Below are 22,273 nucleotides of genomic sequence, written 5' to 3'. Positions count from 1 at the left end.
ACCTGGAGGCCGGCAACCCTCATCAAATTCTCCTCTACAGACTAGGATCTCACCAGACTCCATCCCTCATATCTCCAGAAATTGCCATACTGGAAGTTGGCAACCCTATTAGAAGACCAAGGGAGGGGAAAAACCACCCAGACTCTTTGTGCTGCTATTGGTTAAACCCGGACAAGTCAACTGACTGATCTTCAAGTAAACGTAGAGTCACAGGACATCTCTGGGTTTCTGGCGCCACATGGACCCATCTGAAGAACAGCCCTGAGATTTTCCTTCCCTCTCTTGATTGGCCAGGGAGATCGCACTATGGAAAGCATAAACATGTCATTTGTTTTTTCAAATCCCTCACTATATTTTCTTTCCAATGCCCTGATTATTTTGACTGAAAATAACAGACGGTGTGACATATCCTCCCTTGGCACCAAGGAAGTCTCCCCTTCATCCAAATCTTGGAGACAATCTCCAAAGTTCCATCACTGGAGAAATTGGTCTACCTCATCTTCTGCCCCTATGAATGTTCCCTCAAAGCTCCATCTTGGCCTCCTCAGCCACCATTCACAAGCTGCCTGGACTTGCGGGCATGCGGAGAATGTTCCCTTTTTGTCCTGTGAGGACAGGTGGGTCTGTAAGTGTGTTAACTTTGCTGCATAGTCCAAAATAGACAGTGGAGGAAAGCCACTTGGGGAGAAGGGGGAGAGGAGCAGAGGGGAAAGATATTCAGCAGAAGAAAACTAGGTTCTCAGGAGTTCTACAACTGACATTTGCCCGTACATTTCTTCTTTATAGTTACAACAGGGTTGGGTGTCCTAAAAATCTGGTGATGTCTGAAAGATTATCATGCTTCTTTTCCTGGCACAGGCTTTTCAGACACATTGCCCCCTGGCATTTACCCCCTTCCCCTTGGCACAGTGAAAGTCGAGCAGGTGTGAATCTCCGAGGTCTGTAAAAGGTAAGCTGTGAAAAGTATACATCGGATCAAGGTCATGTGTGAAGGGGAGACAGCTTTTAACCTGTCCAGCTGGTGATTTATTGATTTATTTTACTATATATTTATATATTGCCCTCCCCAAAGGCTCAGGGCAGTTTACATGAAACGGAAACGATACAAGTAACTCAAAAATTGAGTTAGAAAAGATCACAAAAATTGATTTTGTGTTCAGTAACTGAAACTGTTCTCACACTGCTACTGGTGATGCAAAGTAAAAAAGACAGACTTAAAAGGGGGACAGATCTTTTCCCCTTTGAAACTGCTAACAGAGTATGGCTTTGATTGGCAAAACTGGGAGCCAAACGAAGCAAGTAAATGGCCACTCACCCATCCTGCCATTTTAGAAGCAGTTGTACTTCTGTAAAAGTTGCTTTGTGGCCCTGATCTGAATTGAGTGCACGGCTATTTTCTTGTCTTTTCAAGTACAGAAACAACCCCTGTGTCAACACTTGAAAAGACTGGAAGCAGGGGAGAAAAGGAAAAAAAGTACTGGCTTTTTGTACCCCACTTTTTAATACCTGAAGGCGTCTCAAAACAGCTTACAATCATCTAGCCTTCCTCTCGCCACAACAAACACTCTGAGATGTCTCCAACAGGTCCTGTCAGACCAACCTGGTTTCCTTTTTTGACCAAGTGACAGGTTTGCTGGATCGTGGAAATTCGGTTGATGTCATTTACTTGGATTTTAGTAAAGCTTTTGATAAGGTTCCCCATGATGTTCTGATGGATAAATTGAAGGACTGCAATCTGGATTTTCAGATAGTCAGGTGGATAGGGAATTGGTTAGAGAACCGCACTCAAAGAGTTGTTGTCAATGGTGTTTCATCAGACTGGAGGGAGGTGAGCAGCGGGGTACCTCAGGGCTCGGTGCTCGGCCCGGTACTTTTTAACATATTTATTAATGATCTAGATGAGGGGGTGGAATGATTACTCATCAAGTTTGCAGAGGACACCAAATTGGGAGGACTGGCAAATACTCTGGAAGATAGAGTTCAACGAGATCTGAACACAGTGGATAAATGGGCAAATGAGTACAAGATGCAGTTTAATAAAGATAAGTGTAAAGTTCTGCATCTGGGCCAGAAAAATGAAAAGCATGCCTACTGGATGGGGGATACGCTTCTAGGTAACACTGTGTGTGAACGAGACCTTGGGGTACTTGTGGATTGTAAACTAAACATGAGCAGGCAGTGTGATGCAGCAGTAAAAAAGGCGAATGCCATTTTGGGCTGTATCAACAGGGGCATCACATCAAAATCACAAGATGTCATAGTCCCATTGTATACGGCACTGGTCAGACCACACCTGGAGTACTGTGTGCAGTTCTGGAGGCCTTACTTCAAGAAAGACATAGATAACATTGAAAGGGTACAGAGGAGAGCGATGTGGATGATCTGGGGCCAAGGGACCAAGCCCTATGAAAACAGGTTGAGGGACTTGGGAATGTTCAGCCTGGAGAAAAGGAGGTTGAGAGGGGACATGATAGCCCTCTTTAAGTATTTGAAAGGTTGTCATTTGGAGGAGGGCAGGATCCTGTTCCCATTGGCTGCAGAGGAAAGGACACGCAGTAATGGGTTTAAACTTCAAGTACAATGATATAGGCTAGATATCAGGGGGGGGGGGGAAATTCACAGTCAGAGTAGTTCAGCAGTGGAATAGGCTGCCTAAGGAGGTGGTGAGCTCCCCCTCACTGGCAGTCTTCAAGCAAAAGTTGGATACAAACTTTTCTTGGATGCTTTAGGATTCTCTGGGCTGATCCTGCATTGAGCAGGAGGTTGGACTAGATGGCCTGTATGGCCCCTTCCAACTCTATGATTCTATGATTCTATGTAGGTGAGGCTCAGAGAGCTCTGAGTGAATGTGACTGACTCAGAGTCACCCAGCTGGCTGCAGGTGGGGGAGTGGGGCATCAAACCCGGTTCTCCAGATTAGAAGCCACTGCTCTTACCATCACAGCAAGCAATTACCACTACACCAACCACTACACCAAGCAATTAGAGGCTATCGTTCTTAACCACTACACTACACCAGCAATTTTTTAAAAACTACAACTTCTACTAGAGCCAGTTTGTTGCGCAGCTTCGCTGTGCGTGGCTGCCGGGGGCTCCCTTGCCTAGCGCCCACTGTATTGTGATTACAGCGGGCTTGCTTACTAGTCTGGAATATTTCCAGTCCCCAGCTGGAGGCTGGCAACCATAGAGGTCTCTTCCTGCAAGGCCTTGCGTCCAAAAGGGAGATAGCCAAGCAGGAGTGGCCAAGTTGTAGCTCTCCAGATGTCCATGGACTACAACTCCCATGAGCCCCTGCCAACATATGCTGCAGGGGCTCATGGGGACTGTAGTCCATGGATATCTGGAGAGCCACCATTTGGCCACCCCTGGCCTAGAATTTCCCACTTTTCATATTCATTGATGAATACTAGGAGTCTGATGCACGTGCAGAACATTTCTGGGCTAGAGGCGTAGGATGATTAAAATCTGCTTTCCCCAAACAGATCCGGGGGAGGGGGGGGAGCGGGAGGCCTGTGGTTTCCTTCATCCATCTCTTGGGCTTTATTTAGCAGAATGGGATAAACTTTGCTCATACCAGCATTACACCGCCATAACTCTGGTGTGCTGCTGACAACAGAATCCATGCAGTACGTATTGGTGTCGAAGTCAAAAAGCACAGCCGAGACAAGGATGCCTGTGTCTGGAAGGAAATATAAATAGAAAGCATTTTGCTCTGCTTTCAGCAAAGCTACTTTGGAGGTTAAATAAATTATTGGGCTGGGAACAGAGAGTTGATTCATTCCTATGTGAACGCCTGTTTATGGAGGTATAATTTCATTGATGGGGAGTTTGGTGAGTAGATCCTTCGCCCAGGGAAAGCCAGGGCTGAGCTAGTTCCCCTCAGGTGGACGGACATCTGCAAACCCCGGCTTATTTCTGCCTGCCCACATCTGAAGGGGAAGGGGAAGAAGACAGGCAAGAAATAGAGGCCTGCCTTTTTTCCTCCCAAGCAAGTAGCTCAAGGGAGGATTGTTTTCCCCTGGCAAAACAAAACCATGGAAGGTTGGAAGAACTGAACCCCTCTTTCCAAATTAAATCAGAGCCCTGGGCTTGTTATGCACACACTGGATAATGTACTTTCAATGTGCTTTTGAAGCTGGATTTCCCTGTGCGGAACAGGATAATCTACTTCTAAAGTGCATTGAAAGTGCATTATCCAATGTGTGCATAATGCATAGTTATTATTTTTGAGGAGGAGAACTTTGCACAAATTGTGGATTGCCAAAATGGCAATTAAGTGAGTTCTAAATCAAATCAAACCTGAAGTCTCCCTAGAATCTAAAATGACGAAACTGAAGCTATTGTACTTTGGTCACATCATGAGAAGACAAGAGTCACTGGAAAAGACAATAATGCTAGGAAGAAAGGAAGACCTCACATAAGATGGATGTGCAGGGGGCTCATGGGAATTGTAGTCCATGGACATCTGGAGAGTCACAGTTTGGCCACGCCTGGAAGGAAGCCACAAACCGCCATCTACAAGACCTGAACAAGGCTGTTAGCAACAGGGCATTCGGGAGGACATTAATTGATATTGTCGCCATAAGTCAGAAGTGACACAATCACACACCGAGTTAGCTTTACTTTAAACTAAGAACATCTTCAGAAGTCGCATCTTAGACCTGCAGTTGCTGAACTACGATGGGATTCATGCTGGGTCATTTATTGGTGCCTATATTTAGTAAATGAGCCTCTTGTGGCGCAGAGTGGTAAGGCAGCGATATGCTGTCTGGAGCTGTCTGCCCATGAGGTTGGGAGTTCAATCCCAGCAGCCGGCTCAAGGTTGACTCAGCCTTCCATCCTTCCGAGGTCGGTAAAATGAGTACCCAGCTTGCTTGCTGGGGGGTAAACGGTAATGACTGGGGAAGGCACTGGCAAACCACCCCGTATTGAGTCTGCCATGAAAACGCTAGAGGGCGTCACCCCAAGGGTCAGACATGACTCGGTGCTTGCACAGGGGATACCTTTACCTTTACCTTTACCTTTATATTTAGTAAATCAAACCTGTTCCTATAACCTTATTATAAGTCTGAAATTTTGTTCCATCAATATGGAAACTATATGGAGAGTGGCTCTGAACACACGTGGCTGTTAGCCCACACAGGTCCAACAAAACCAGGGGGAAATTTACTGATGTTGGAAAGAGCTGAGGGGGGGGGGGGAGCCACTGTCTTTGCATCCACAGATCACTGAATCCAGCCTGGGGTGTTTATTTGCAAAGACAGGTCATATCAGGGCACAATCTGATGGCATTTTGAAAATGGTTTAGGATAGCAGCTATACCCGTTAAAATGGCATAATACAATCAAACATTGGTTTAGATCGGAGAGAATGCCAGCATAGCAGCATGATAACCCAAGACCCACAAATGTGTAGCAGCAAAGGGGAAAGAAACGGGTGTACCTACACCGCAAGAATAGCACTAGGATGCTAATAGGCTGCAACCAGCCTACTCAACTGCTATGGTCATATTCTGTGGCCCTGCTTGGTGTGCCCTCGCATTGTGAGATTAGGTCGATGGCAACTCACGATAGGGCCTTTTCAGCAGTGGCACCCAGTTTGGTGTAGTGGTTAGGAGTGCGGACTTCTAATCTGGCATGCCGGGTTCAATTCTGCGCTCCCCCACATGCAGCCAGCTGGGTGACCTTGGGCTCGCCACAGCACTGATAAAACTGTTCTGACCGAGCAGTGATATCAGGGCTCTCTCAGCCTCACCCACCCCACAGGGTGTTTGTTGTGGGGAGAGGAAAGGGAAGGCGACTGTAAGCCGCTTTGAGCCTCCTTCGGGTAGGGAAAAGCGGCATATAAGAACCAACTCTTCTTCTTCTTCTTCTTCTTCAAGCTTTGGAACTCTCTGTCCAGGTAGATTCATCTGTGCCTTTGTGTTGTCCCCTTTCGCCAACAGGTAAAGACTTTTGAGTTTCGTGTGGCACCACTCCATGATTCCCTCCTTCCTACTCGACATTTTAATTGTTGTTTTTATGTTTTAAACATGTGTTTTAGCTATGGTTTTCAGGATGTGTTGGGGTGATTTTTATTGCTGGTTGCAGTGGTTATAAAATGTGATTTTTAATACCTGTGTTTTTATGTGTTAGCTGCCTTACTGACCCTTGTGAAGGTAGAATGGCAGGGTAGAAACTGAATAAAACAAATAAATATATATGTGACTCAGACAGGACACTCATATCTCACATGAAGGAGTACAGGGCAAAATGACTCCCATTGTACATGCTTAGAAGACACAGGTCTCTTCCTTTTACATCTGCAACAAGCAGGATTGATCCAGAGTAACTCTACCTTTCCCCCGCAATATCATGGAGTGGATATAACCCTCAATATTTGAAAAATTGGCATGAGTAAGCTGTCTGTTTATCCTGAACTGACTTGCTGCCTCTAGCCTCCAACGCTGTAGAAGAGCCCTGATTGGCCAGGGCGTCAGTTCAAAGGTTTCCTCGTTCCCAGGTTGCAAGCTTCCCTAACTTCTCTCAGCAGAAGCTCCAGAAGCCCTACTCTCAGCGGAGATTTTCCTCTTGGATTTATTCCCCCTCCTCTGCTGTCTCCAATCCTCTCCCCCACTCCTTCAAGAAAAGATATAAAGAGCCTTCGGTTGTGCTTGGCTCCCCCCCTCCCCTTCTGAACTCCCCTAACCACGTGCAGAACACTTTTCTGTTTCAATGGTGGGGTGGGTAGAGGGAGACCCGAGTTCAAATCGATCTGAATTCAGCAGGATCCACAACGGAATAAATAAAGTAAGTGCAGAATCAGCCAAGAGCTGATAAAATTCCCAGAGATCTCATTGTCAGAAGTAAACAAGCAGTAACAATTACCCGGAGTCCCATTAAAAGATTCCCATAACTTCTTCCTGTGCTAGTCAGAAGATAGGTTGCCAGCTCTGGGTTACGAAATATCCTGAAATCTGGGGATGGGGCCTGAGGAGGGTAGGATTTGGGGAAGGGAGAGACTTCAGCGGAATAAAATGCCATACAGTCCACCTTCCAAAGTGGCCATTTCTCCAGGTGAGGTGATCTCTGTCACCTTTGGAGATCAGTTACAATCCCGGGAGATCTCCAGGTTCTACCTGGAGGATGGCAGCCCTGTCAGAGGACCAGTCCACATGCCAATGAATTACTGTTAATATTCCAGGGGCCATAAATAGCAAGGAAAGAAAGCCATTGGTTATGCCACAGCGTGGTAGGAAGGTCAAATAGAATAATATTGAAAGAGGCAGCCCTACCTCATTAATGAAGGAAGAAGGCCAGGAGGGTTGGCATTGCTGTGGAATCGGACATGCAAATAGCTGAGGCATGTGGCGCTGGGAGGGAAATCGGCTTAGCTTGGTCTGCGGGCACTGCCAACTTAACCCGCCAGTGAGCACAGAAGAGTCCACTTCATGCGAAACCGGCAAGAAGAACCAAAAGCTAAAGAAGACGATAGGGTGTGTGTGTGTGTGTCCTTTGTGGGGCACAGTTTGTTATCTATGGAGAAGGGGGTCATTGCACTAAACAAGAGTATTTTAGTCAGCTGCTGGAACAACAGACTGCAGAATAGTCCAGTTAACTTTACCTCCAAGTATCCCATATTTTAGAGCCTCTTGTGGCGCAGAGTGGTAAGGCAGCCGTCTGAAAGCTTTGCCCATAAGGCTGGGAGTTTGATCCCAGCAGCCGGCTCAAGGTTGACTCAGCCTCCCATCCTTCCGAGGTCGGTAAAATGAGTACCCAGCTTGCTGGGGGGTAAACGGTAATGACTGGGGAAGGCACTGGCAAACCACCCCGTATTGAGTCTGCCATGAAAACGCTAGAGGGCGTCACCCCAAGAGTCAGACATGACTCGGTGCTTGCACAGGGGATACCTTTACCTTTACCTTTATCCCATATTTCTCTTAGCTACATATTAGGTTTCCTCTACAATCAGACACGCATACCAATTCAGGACTGCAGCGCATGGGGAGAAATGGTTTAGTTCTTTTCCTCAGCACCATTTTCTCAATCTGACATTGCTCCAGGGAGCCACTAAGTATCCCATGGGGCACATATAATCAGCAGTACATGTGCAGCCTTTTACCACTTGCAACGGAGAGACCGTCTCCACATTCCACACGGGTGACCGAGTCGCAGAGCTGCAGTGCGAAGAATACAGATTCATAAACTGTGTTTGAAAGGACACATTTTTTAAAAAAAAATCATCTAGTGTGAGAGATGATTTAAAACACCACAAATGTTGCTTGAAATATTTACTTCGGTGTTTGCGTACACTTACGTCTTAGCGGTTCCCTTTAAGCCACAAGCTGATGCTTTGTGAAAAATTAACACACAGGGAGACAACAGAACGTAATAAGGCAAGAAACCAAAGAGCAAAACCAAACAAATCACTGGAAGATCCACGTTCGCAGCAGTTGGTTTTTTTTATTTAAACAGACATTAATTCTATCCCACCCTTCCTCCAAGGTGCTCACGGTAGCTTTCTTCCCTTCCCCATATTATCCTCACAAAACCAACCCTCTGAGGCATTTTAGGCTGAGAGAGCCAGAATGGCCCAAGGTCACCCAAAGAGCTTTGTGGCAAAGCGGGGATTTGAACCTGGATCTTTCCACTCCAACATTCTAACCCAAGAGTCCCATAGGATTATCAGGAAGGGTGATATATAAATACGATAAATAAATAATAAATAAATAAGATCTCCTGGTTATGACTGATCTCCAGCTGACAGAAATCAGTTCCCCTGGAGAAAATGGGCACTTTGGCAGGTGGCCATTGAAGTCCCTCCCCTCTCCAAACCCTGTCTCCACAGGCTCCACTCCAAAATTAATTAAGTATTTCTCACCCCAGGGCTGGCAACCCTAGTCCCCAACCTTCTTGGTCTTGCAATCCAATGGAATTTGGAATTCCGACACAGCGTGGTGGGAGCAGCCACAAAATGGCAACACAAAATGGCTGCCACAGGAGGCAGAGCCAGCCACAAAATGGCTGCCACAGCTTAACTTCAGTCACCCAGTGAAGATCCTTGTGCAGTGACAGCAGCATTCAAATATCCAATTGCTAGTCAAAAGCCCTATCTAGACTTGTCTGGTATTGGCCACCGTGGCATCTCCAGGCCTTGGGGCCTGTGGCATTGGGGATCCACATTCTAACCGCTCTACCACAATGATTCATGTTTCAGTTGCATCTTAAGACCTTCACCTTATGCCATTTCCCTGATCCAAAATGGCCACATCGAATCCCAGCTATTTAAAAGTTGGGATGCTAGTCCTCAGGTGGGAAGCAGAATAGAAGTGTCGATTCATCAGAATATCCAGAGTAATAAAAAAGGAAATCTGTCGGCTAATGAATGTTTTTCAAAATCCAAGAGTTATTCCTTGTGTTGTTGTTGTTTTCAAAATAATGAATTGTTTAGAAGTAATTAAAAGTAATCAACCAGGTATTCAGAGGTAACCAGGACACCAGAACACCAGAATCCCCTGCATAGTGCGGGGGGGGGGGATGCGTGGGCACTGGCGGGCATTTGCGGGTGCACGCCTGTGCGTTTGCGCCCACCAGCGTGCCGGTGTCCGCGCCTCCCCCCCCGCAGTGCACTCCCGGCGCAGCGAGCTCCAGGGAGGCGCACCTGCTGGTTTGTGGGTGCCAGCACGGTGGTGCCGGCGCCTCCTTCCCCCCCCCCCCTTTCCCCAGCCTGAAAAAAGGTTGGGGACCACTGCATTAGAGGATCAAAGACCAGATGCGTTTTGACCCCGCTAAGGGTGTTCCTCAGTGGTCAAGTAAGTTAAAATGCAAATGAGAATTACTTTGCATGAGAGTCAGGCAACAGATTCATGTAAACCTCTGCGAGCCGGTTGTTCCAGGAGTGGCAGTCTAAAAATTTGAAAATAAATAAACAAATATTTCAAAATGTGGACTCCCTATTAGACAGTCTTCTATACAAGACATATTAATTGGAGCTTCACTTTATAGATTTTGTACCACCTAGCAAACTCTAATGTTTTTTTTACAGTATAAGTGCATCCTGTTACATAGTATACTAGACAAAAAGCCCATTTTACTTCTGAAGAAAATGGGCGCTAGCCGGGGGCCCCGCCTGCCCACCGAAGCACAAAGGCTTCTGCATGGGCGGGGGTGGAAGTGAGAGAGGCGTCCTACCGTAGCTGTGGGGCAGCGGCTCCGGAGCATGGGGTGGGCGCCACGACGGAGGCTGGTGGGCGGCCCAGAGGCAGGCGGCGACGTGGAGCGGCACAGCGGCTGCAGCGTGGGTGCGCCGCTTGGGGTGGCGGCCCAGGAGCGGTGCTGGAGTCGTCGGCTGTCTTCGTGCGGTGGCGGTCGGCAGCGCGGCAGAGCGGCGGTGGCCTCGAAGGGCGCAGAGAGCAGGCAGCGGCAAGTGGGAAGGTGAGGGCAGTTGGGAAGGGTCAGGCGGCGGCATTCGTGGAGGGGGTGGTGGGGTTGCAGCGAGGCCTGGACGCGTCGGAGGACAGTTGCTGGGTGGCGGGAGCATCGTCTCCCCGCCGGCCAGCGGCGTGGGACCAGGGTCCTCCCCGGCGGCCATCCGGCCAGGATGGCGGCTCGGGCGGACTGAAGAGTTAATGGTGTGGGCTCTGGGAGATGGGCCAAGTAGCCAATGGGGAGGTGCGCAAAGTGCGCCTCCCTATTGGCCACTTGGCCCTGGATTGGCACTCTGAGGAGCAAATCAGGAGCCGCTTCGTGGCTCCTGATTCGCTCCTCAGAGTTTTTATCCCGGACGGGTCCCGCCCTAACTCCTCCCCACCAGTCCTTACTTAATTATTAAGTCTGCGGCGCACCGTGCTGCGGGCGGTTTAAAGATATGAGATTTTATCAGTGTTTTACATTTTTATTATGTGTACATCATCGTTGTAATAACTATTTGTATTTTAAACAAAACTTTTTTTTTTTTTTGCAGCTCAACCTTTAGGTTCGTAATTTGGATTCTAGTCCCTATCAGTCTGAAAAAAAGGCATACAGAATTAAAAACAACACATTTTTCTTTCTTAATATGACCCCCAACCAGATTCCATTCGCTCTAGCCCCCTTTTTTCTACATCGACTTCCAACCCCCCTTTGAAAAATGATGTTCCTGAAGGAAACGTATTTGCAGTGGATGAGGTCCAAGTGTGGGCAGCTGGAATGCTCCCAAACCACCCACCTCCACTGCTGCCTTCCCCCCCCCCTGCCCAACTCAGTTGGGGTCTCCTGAGAATGCCTTGTGAGCTAGGTGACCTCAAACAAAGCCACCTTCTCTCTTTGCCCAGCAGGCTGAAGAAGGCTGAAAAATGCACGCTTGAGGGAGTCTTGGGTTGAGCTACCTGATGTTCGCAGAGGGGCCCCGTGGCTTCAACGGTGCCTGGGCTGAATGCAAAAGAACCAGACTGGACGACAGGGCAAGTGGGAGATTATGGCAGGCCAGACGGGGGGGGGGGGGGGGGGAGAAGAGGATATGTTCTTTGGCTCACTGCAACACTGCATCATGTCGAAGGGAGCAAAAGGCCCAGTTCTAACCGAGGCAGAATTTGGTGTGCTTTCTGTATCCTGTTTGTACAGGAGGGAAGAGCTGGTTGGTTCCAGGCCAGGATAATTTTCTATGGAGTTTCCCAGGGCTTGACAGTATTGGTTGCCGTCCCCACCCAGTCAGTTACAGATAGCACCACTGTCTCAGGTTTTGGTTTGGGTTGTTTTTTTTGGGTTTTTTTAGAAAACTGCTGCTAATTGATAGAATCCAGCCGGCTGTTCCCCTAAAGCAGTGGTCCCCAACCTTTTTATCACCGGGGACCGGTCAATGCTTGACAAATTTACTGAGGCTTGGGGGGGTAGTCTTTTGCCAAAGGACGTTGCCCCGCCGCCTGAGCCCCTGCTCCGCTTGCTTTCCCGCCAGCACCCCTGACTTCCTGCCGCCCATTGGGGGGCGCTGCCAGCAGCAGCTGCTCAGTGCTATACCGACGGGGAGCCCCAGCCATGGCAGCCACTGGAAAGCACCAAAGGTGAGCCAGCGGCAGAGTGACACATCAGCCCCCGAGGCAGCAGCCAGGGAGGAGGACGAGCCATGGCCCAGTAACAACTGATCCATGGACCGATACCGTTCTCTGGACCGGGGGTTGGGGACCACTGCCCTAAAGCAAACTTTATGCAAACCTCACCATTCTGCCATGCCCCTTCCATTCTGCAGACAGACTAAAACTATTTCTTCGGCCACCCACATGCACCTCCTCTCTGCCACAACAACCCATCATGGAGGCCTACATGAATTTGTTTTAAAGTTCAAAGTAGATCCCAGATTTCACCGTTCGATGAGTCATTGCCAGTTATAGTTGCAGCTGCAGGAACTGTTGAACTCCACTCTTTAAAGGTGCCTGACCTAATGTTCCCCACTGCATATTTGTTGTTTGCTACACCAACGGTTGAAAAAAATAATTTTCTCCTGTTAACCAGGATTGATAACTGGGCAAGTGCAAAGACAGGCAGAATACCAGTGTGCTCAGGGGAAGCATAATGGGATTGAACTAAGTGTGTGCAAAATAACACACCGGGATGCAATACAGAAGGAGTGGCCAAACTGTGGCTCTCCAGATGTCCATGGATTACAATGACCATGAGCCCTTTCCAGGACTGGTGGATGAGAACAAGCCTAGTATAGGAGAATCATAGAATCATAGAGGTGGAAGGGACCTCCAGGCTCATCTAGTCCAACCCCCTGTAGAATGCAGGAGATTCACAACTACCGAGCCACCCACAGTGGCCCCAATTTTATGCCCAGATGATCCTCCCCCCCAAAAAAATTTGTCTTCCGACCCCAAAATGGCAATTGACATTTCCCTGGGCATGCAAGAAAGGGCCACGTGAGTCAAGCACTGACACGATCCGTTCTGCCCACCCACTCACAAGCTGCCTGAGTTCACAGAATCAATATTTCTGTCAGATGGCTATCCAGCCTCTGCCTAAAAATTTCCAAAGAAGAATTCACCACCTCACGAGGAAGCCTGTTCCATTGAGGAATAGCTCTAACTGTCAGGATTTCTTTCTGGATGCTTAGCTGAAAGTTCTTTTGAATTAATTTCAACCCATTGGTTCTGGTCTGACCCACTGGGACAACAGAAAACAACTCTGCTCCATCCTCTGACAGCCCTTCCAGTACCTGAAGACGGCTATCATATCACCTCTTAATCTCTCTCCAGTTACACTGCCAGTGGCCTCATGGGAACTGTAGTCCATTGACATCTGGAGGGACCCCAGTTTGGCTTCTCCTGCACTAGAGCAACATAGCTCTTTCACAGCCACAACCTGCCTTGCAAGTGATTTTAGGGATACCAGCTCCCTGGTGAGACCTGGGGATCCCCTAAAATTATAGCTCATCTCCAACTACAAAGATCAGTTCCCATTAAAATGTCTGCTTTGGAGGGTGGAACCTGTAGCACAAATCTCCAGGGGTTTCCCCTAGATCTGGTAACCCTCAAGGACCTCTAGGTAACGCTGTGTGTGAACGAGACCTTGGGGTACTTGTGGATTGTAACTAAACATGAGCAGGCAGTGTGATGCAGCGGTAAAAAAGGCAAATGCCATTTTGGGCTGTATCAACAGAGGCATCACATCAAAATCACAAGATGTCATAGTCCCATTGTATACGGCACTGGTCAGACCACACCTGGAGTACTTTGTGCAGTTCTGGAGACATCACTTCAAGAAGGACATAGATAAAATTGAAAGGGTACAGAGGAGAGCGACGAGGATGATCTGGGGCCAAGGGACCAAGCCCTATGAAGATAGGTTGAGGGACTTGGGAATGTTCAGCCTGGAGAAAAGGAGGTTGAGAGGGGACATGATAGCCCTCTTTAAGTATTTGAAAGGTTGTCATTTGGAGGAGGGCAGGATGCTGTTCCCATTGGCTGCAGAGGAAAGGACACGCAGTAATGGGTTTAAACTACAAGTACAACGATATAGGCTAGATATCAGGAAAAAATTTTCACAGTCAGAGTAATTCAGCAGTGGAATAGGCTGCCTAAGGAGGTGGTGAGCTCCCCCTCACTGGCAGTCTTCAAGCAAAGGTTGGATACACACTTTTCTTGGATGCTTTAGAATGCTTACAGCTGATCCTGCGTTGAACACGGGGTTGGACTAGATGGCCTGTATGGCCCCTTCCAACTCTATGATTCTATGATTCTATGACCCCATCCCCAGCCAATGACCAAAAGAGACCTAGAAATTCTAGTAACCTAAGACATTTAGCAAGCAAATGAGCAATTAATCGGCTCTGGGAGTCAACTCACTGCATGCCTTTCACACCTATAGAGCACAAGAAGTTCAGCTGCAGAAATTGCTTGCAGCAAAATTTGCGGTACTTTTCCCTACTTGGAAAAATTCCACTTCCTATGTTTGCAATGGCTGTGGGTGACAGGAGGCTTCTGTGCTGCTAAATCTAGAATGGCCAGGCAACATTTGAAGATTGTGTTGTCATCACGTGATAAAAAGACCAGTTCCAAACTTTGCAGAGCTTTAAAGGTTGGCTGTAAAGTAAATAATAAGCAATCCTTCTTCCAGATACTGTGTTTTCTGGTAGTGGATGATCCGTTATTATCAAAATAACACTTGCTGTTTAAGTTTAAGTTGACCTCCCAGGTTCCCCCTACCCCGACAGAAATACGGTCCAGAGAACATTTGATTCTAATTATTCTTAATTATTTTCCTCTTGACTTTCCTTTGGCTTTTTCACAACTTTTTAATCTCAGCAGAAGTCTTCCCAAACAGCTGGAGGCAAAGCATCAACCTCTGCCAAAATCCCAGAACCTGCAAAATCAGTAGCACTGCCTAGAGGGACTTAACAGGAACTTCTTCCAAAACCTCACTTTCTTACATGCGGTGCAGTTTGGTCTTGATGAATGCTGTAGCCAGAGTGACTCATTGGGATCTGAACGTTTTGGACTCCCCCCCCCCCCCCTAAGACGGTCGCTGCTTTGTCTCACTGCTGTCATTGGGACAGAAGAATGGAAACTGGGGATGAAAATTTTGTTGTTTTAGGACACATTCCTACCCCCACAAAACACACTTACAGTAGGGCATTTTAGGAATCCTTTGATAGGTGCCCACCTTCCAGACAGTGCTAAAATATTAGGGAGCAGTGATCACTTTTATTTTTGAAATGTAGGCATTAGAGACAGATTGGCCATTTAATTCACGGGGAAAGTTCATGGTGGCCTGCTGCTCTACAGGGCCACTGTGGGCAAGAAGCAAGTGGTGCCCAACCGAGCAACTCTGTCAGCAGCTCAGGGGGACATTTGGTTTGGACAGTTCAGGTGCAGCAACAATCAGAGAGAGCTAAACAATCTCCTCCTCTAATGCTGGCACCACTTGCAGGAGGTGGCAATGCATGAGCCAGTGCCCACTGCTGATTTGGAAATTAGGATAACCAACGCTGCCTAGGCAAATGTAAGGAGATTTGGGAGAGGGTGTCTGAGAAGGGCAGCATTTGGAGTGGATGGGGCATTCTCTTCTCAGTGACCAGCTAGAAATTTCCCTAATCTCTATGGTAAAAGCCATAGAGGCTCAGGGAAATTCCTAGAGCAGGCTTTCTCAGCCAGGGTTTCATGAAACCCTGGGGTTTCTTGACAGCCCCGGAAGGGTTTCCCGAATGGGTGGGAGTTAATTTAAGAAATATATATTTTTTAATTGTTAAACATTTATCGGGTGATATGATTATATATAGTCATGTTGACCTGCCTCTCCCTCCCCAAATGGCCAATGATGGGCCTGGGGGGAGTGGGAAGGGGAGGTGGGCGTGTCCACAGCTTTGCTTCCTCACCATATTCTGCACAATCACACCAGTTCTAGGGTTCCCCAAAGTCTAAAGAATGTTTCAGGGTAAAATGGTAAAATGGTAAAAAAGTTGGGAAAGTGTCACCATGAAGGCCGTTTCTCCCCCTATGTCACTCCAGTTTCTTGGGGGGTAGGAGACTGGGGAAGGGCACTGGAGCACAGATTGGATCAGCATGCAGCAGATGGGAGGGAATAAATGTGCGTCAGCATTGTAACAGTGTTCTCAAGATCTAATGGAGGTGGAAGGGCTGGAAAAAGGGATTGTGTTTATCTTTCTTAATCTGGTCCTGAATTGGGACACTAAAAAATGTCTTTGGAAAAAACAAGTCATTCTGTCCAAGGGGCCGAATGACCTCTTGATCCTTGCAAGGACAGAGCTGAGCGAGGACAGCTTTTCTGGCCAGGCGTGCATTCCTGGCATGCCGATAGCCGAACAGATGAATTCCTGTCAAGAGGAGACCAAAGTAACCACTGCCAGGGCTTGCTTCTGCCTCGATAGCACTCAGTGAAATAGGTGGTGTGAGGTTGCTAAGTGACGGACCTTTTTCCCAGACAAAGGGCCTGCTGTCCTCCACAGAAGCAGAGAGACGCATGCTCATCAGGTCCCCAAAGGTTGGACCAGGGAGAAAGGACTGGGAGAAGTCCCTTTCAATATTCTGGAACCTGGTTAACATCTTGGAAGGGGTTATCTGAAAAGCAAGATGCTGTCTGAGCCCACAGAAATAAATACACATACTTGGAGTCAAACTTTAGCAAGTTTAGCAACTTTAGCAAATCTGCTAGGATTTTAAAGGTATTGCCTGCGGGTTTACACCTCCCTCACAGGATATCTGCTGTGGGGAGAGGAAGGGAAAGGCGATTGTAAGCTGCTTTGAGTTGCATGAGGCCTGCTGGGTGACCTTGGGCTGGTCACAGTTCTCTCAGGGCCCTCTCAGCCTCACCTCCCTCAGAGGGCGTTTTTTGCGGGGAGAGGAAAAGTAGGCGATTGAAAAGTAATGAGTGGGTTATGAAAAAACAGCTCTTTTTCTCCTTCTGTTTAGCTGATTGTGAAGTTTGTTTGGAACAGAAGGATAGCCTAGAAGGAGGAGGGGCTTTGATAGGGCAGCAGTCTGACAGTGGTTAATCCCAGGGACATGTGGTCGTACTGCAGATGCAAGTTCCCAGTTCATTTATTATTACTATTGTGGTTATTTCGATTTATTACTCACCACTCCCAAACAGCTCGTGGCGGGTTGTAATTGTCTGAATAAAAACATAACACAAACCCAACCAATCACAACAACAAAAAAGATACCGCCAAAAAGCTCTCATTCGACTTCAACTATCATTCCCCTAATAAAAAATCTCCTAGATGAGCATGGGAAGAGGGGCGCAAGATGGAACCCGCAAGCCGCCCCTCACACTGCTGTATCCTGGGGAAGAACCACAAGGACTCCGTTGAGGTTGGGACTGAAAAATGGGGGGCAAAGGGGTTCCTGCCCCCCCCAGCCATTTTCCTGAACCAACTAGGTATGGGGGCATTATTTGTCCGATAAGGGAGCTGCATGTGCAGGCATGGATGGTAGAAAGGAAAATGGAAAAAAAAACTGCCATTAGAAATGCCTGGGGAGGGAGATCAAGAACAGCTCCCCTTTCTACAGATTCTGTATTGTAAACGCCACTTCATTCTCCTATATCATTGTTCCCTGGCACCCATGGGCCTTGAATATGTCTTCATTCTTTTCTGGTCTTATTTCCTTAACAATTCATGCCTTTCAATATGAAATATTGAAAACACTCCCCCCCCCAATCAAATTCTCCATGCCAAATTTCTTCCCAACTCACAGCAGAACACAGAGGGCTTGTTTCAGCCTGTCTTTGAGCTCAATGAATCTAAAACGTGGGCTTTGGAAAAAAAATGCCTTCCACAAATTATCTAAGTAGAGCAAACAGAAAATGTGAGGAAAGCTTAAGTTTTATTTCAGAAGTTTACCTAACAATTCAAATACCAGTCATAACATAGTTGCTTACTGCTCCAATGTACATTCCCCCCTCCACACACACGTTTTTTTTTATTTTATTTTTAAGAAAGCAGTTGTAAGTGGATCCAAGTTAAATTTCCGGGGCTAAAGCTGGATGTGAAGAGCATCATCAGGGTGAATAATGGAACCTGGTCTGAAAAGAAATCAAGCATGAAATACACAGTGGTGCCACTGTTCATGTGGAGTTTGTTGGAATTTTTGATTGTACCTCCTTGCATGCACACTTACAGATACGGAAGTGATGTATGATGGGAAAATTCTGTTTCGGTTAGCTTTGACAGTTAGTGACTGTTTTGTGTGCTGAGTGACAGTTAGTCTCTCTATTCATGTTTCTAAATCAGAAAATATGAAATAATCTTTGCTTCTACGTTGCGAACGTCAAAAAGGAAACAGCGTAACAGAACCAATTGTGACTTGATGTAAACAGGAAAAAAAATTTATCTCTGAAAACCAGTTTACCTGAGAAGAAAATTACTGTTGAAGCTTTATGTTTGAACATTTTACTAATGTTTAAGTAAAGATATTTATTCTCACTGGAAAAAAAGACTATATAATTTTCAAATACGAAGAAAATAGCCAAGGAAGAGTTGTTGTCACCTAGCAGTTATAATACATTATTTCCCTCATTTTTCTAAAGAAACTCTGTCTGGGAGGTTAGTGCGAATTAACACATTTTCACAAAGATTCTGTCACATTTTTACCAGATATTGATAGAAATCAAAACCCCAGCATCACCATTAGACAAGAGAGTTGGCGGAATATTTACCAATAGACAAGAGAATTTTTAATGACAGCCAGAGGTATTTGACAGAATATGACATGTAGAATTCAGAGGGGTGCAAATTCTTGGCCTGCCAGTTCCAGGTTGGGAAATTCTTGGAAACTGGGAGGCAAAATGTGAAGATGGTGACGTCTGCAGAGCAGGGAGGAAGCTCAGGGATGTGTTGCCCTAGGATCCCCTCTCTGACGTTGACGTTGCCGTTTCCTCCAGGGGAATTGATCTCTGGAGATAATTTGGGATCGGGTTTAAGATTCTAGTAACCACCTTAAAGGCCATTTGCAGTCTGGGCCCAGTGTACCTAAGGGATCGTCTCTCTGCCTATACCCCTCAAAGAGCCTTACGCTCTGCTACTACTGACTGCCTGGTGATCCCTGGCTCCAAGGAAGCTCGTTTGACCTCAACCAGGGCCAGAGTTTTTTCTATCCTGGCTCCCACCTGGTGGAACGAGCTCCCGGAGGAGATCAGAGCCCTAGCAGAGCTTAAATAGTTCTGCAGGGCCTGCAAAAGGGAGCTTTTCCGCCAGGCATTGGGTTGAGGTTGACCTGAATTCAATCACCTTCCATTGGTCCCTGAGCCCCCCTCTCACGAAAACCACCACCGATAGGTCCATCCCATGGGTTAAATGGATGTTCTCACCATATTCTACTTTTATGACTGTATTGCTAGTGTCCAACTTACCGTGTTATTTGTACTTTTTTCCTTCAGTTCCATGTAAAGCACCCCTGAGCCACAGGAGAGGGCAGTATATAAATATAATAAATAAATAAGTTGCAATTCCAGGAGGCCTTGAGACCATGCCTAGAGACTGGTAACCATGGAAAGCTCGCAGTGCAAGTTTTGAAGTAATTTGGGTGGAAATCATTTGGGATCACACTGCCTGAAGGGTGAAAATCATTTGGGATTACAATGCCATACTCCAATAACAGATGGAGCAGCTTAAAATAAAAATATAACCCATTAGGAATAAAAGCAGACAATGACGTGACACTAAAACAGCTTTTCTAAACATTTTTTTTACTGTTGAAAAACCCCTGAAACATTCTTCAGGCTTCAAGAGCCTCTAGAAGTGGTGTGATCATGCAGAATATGGGAAGCAGAGCAGTGGACACGCCCACCCAAGGCCCCTCTCTTTCCCACCCCCCAGGCCCATCATTGGCCATTTTGGAAGAGGGGGTCATGTCAACATGATCATATATAGTCATATCTTCTGGCAGATGTTTAACACATTTTAAAAATATATAAAACATAATTAATTCCCATCCATTCAGGAAACTCTTCCAGGGCCATTAAAACCCTGGTTGAGAAAGCTTGCACTATACCAATGAAATATATTAAAATGGAAGTTATAAGACCTTGTGTGAAGGGTTACCCATCTTCTAGATTCATCCCACCTGAAGCTGGATCCTGGAAAATAGATCACTGGTTGATTTTGCAGCAGGCATACAATGGTCCAATAGCAGGGCAGGGACACGGCAGACTTTGAAGAGCTATGACCAGTCAGAATAGTTTTGAGATCCGGAGAATGGGATAGGGAGAAGCCCTTCTCTGTTGACAAAAAAGTCCAGTCAACAGATTTTTCCCCCTGTGGCATCCATACTGTTGTATTTACTTGGCAGCTTGTGAGTCAAACCAGAAGGGCCAAGATGGCATCCTTCATCCGGGCACAATTTTAGGAGAACTTCTTACAGGCACCATATTCATTGAGTTGCCAGGAAAGAGACCTTGGCAGTGGCGTCTGGCTCCCCCTATATTTGAGCACACTTTGTCAAGGTCAATATTTGGAGACAGATGGCACAGCTGGACTCTGCCTTGCGAAGTGGGAAGTGCTAGAACAAGTCCCTTTCTTTCTAAGGGGACCTTGTTTGAAGGCAAAGACAGTCAGGGCTGTTACGGTTCTGTAGCGCCAAACACGTATTTCCTGCAGAAGTATTTGATGCAAATAACCTTGCTGTGATCTGTATGGCCGATTGGCAGGGGCACATGGTAATTGTCGTCCAGTTTGGCTGCCCCTGCCCTAAGGTTTTCAAGGCAAGTGACATTCAGAAGTGGTTTGCCATTGTGGTCTCCCACCCAAGAACAAACCAGGACTGACCCTGCTTAGCTTCCAAGACCTGACAAGATCAGCCTAGCCTGGGCTACCCACATCAGGGCTCAGTTGCATTACATGAGCAGGAAAACCCTACTTGGAATGTACTTCCAGACTTGCAGGAGGCAACTGCATTGCTGAATTCCTTCTAGTTTGTCTGGGAGAAAACAAGGAGAGAACTTTTCAGTTTTAGAAAAATCTTTAAGTATCAGCTATTCTGTGCTGGCACTTTTAATGGTTTTCTATCAGACACGATAGTATCCGGAAACAGCCTTAGAATCATAGAGTTGGAAGGACCTCCAGGGTCTCATCTCCTGAATTGGGTCTTAGCTGGTATGTCACACCAACCGTCTAACATCTGCTGACCCTGCTCTGCATCTTTTCGAGATCCTACCTGCATATTTATGATGTGTGCAGCAATGCACACACACATACAAGAATCTGCGTGGATCAGACCCTTGGTCCAGCAAGCTCATTATTTCTCCATGCAGTATCTCTCCAGGATCTTGGGCAGAGGTCTTTCACATTGCTTTGAACCTGGGACTTTCTGTGTGCCAAGGAGCAGCTCTTCCCTTAAGCCTATGGACACTTGGCAACTGCCAACCCCTCTTAAAATCTCCTGCCCATTGACATAATGGGCTATGCCATAATCGCTCTAAGGCAGCAATTCAAGAGCTTTTTAAAGGAGGACTCACTTCTAAACATCCTTTTGGGACTCAGTGCTGCAGCACTGAAGCCTGGGATTCTGCATTACTCTAATGGCATGTGTTACACCTACTGCCACCTGTGCCTCTAAAGACCAGGTGTAAACAGAGCCATGCAGTCAAGCAGACTGGGATTTGGCTTGTACCGAGCCAGCATAGTTCTAGACATTGGCTGCTTCCTGCATCGCTGGTAGAGCTGCCAGCTCTGAATTGGGAAATACCTGGGGATTTTGAGGGTGGAGCTGGGGGGGGGGGAGACTTCAGCAGGGCATGATGCTATAGAAACCACCTTACTAAGCAGCCTTTCTCAGGGGGGGGGGGTGGAATACTAGTCTCGGTCATCTGGAAATCAGTTCTAATAGCAGATCTCCAGCTGCCACCTGGAGGTTGGTAACACTAATCACTGATGGGATGAACAGTTCCAGATGGGCAAAGGAAGAAGGAGCCCTTCCATTGACTCCTTTTCTTGATGATGGGCAGAAAGGGACTCTGTGTCTCCTCTTGACACACGCAAGCGAGCTGCGGCTCATTGTTGGAGAGCCGCAGCTAGAGGGATAAATAGTTCCCATATTTGAGCGAAGGTTAGGAACCGGAGTGAGGAATAAACAGAGCATTGTGTCTTGAGCGAAAGGTCTATTGACAGAACTCGCTCTGGGCATGTGTGTAAAGATTGAAAAAGGTAATGACTGCTTGCTTGTAAAAGTTGGTCAGAAGCCCTTGCTCATGTCTAGGGCCGAGGCTGCAAAGAAAGAGAGCCAGCATGACCTGAAAATCCCTATCCAGCCACAGAATGGAGAATACTGTATTAGAAGGGCAAGATCGGAAGAGATGCCAAAGGCATA

Source organism: Paroedura picta, chromosome 3 (assembly GCF_049243985.1).
Source record: "Paroedura picta isolate Pp20150507F chromosome 3, Ppicta_v3.0, whole genome shotgun sequence".
Lineage (NCBI taxonomy): Eukaryota > Metazoa > Chordata > Lepidosauria > Squamata > Gekkonidae > Paroedura > Paroedura picta.
Note: the sequence above shows the minus strand (reverse complement) of the source record.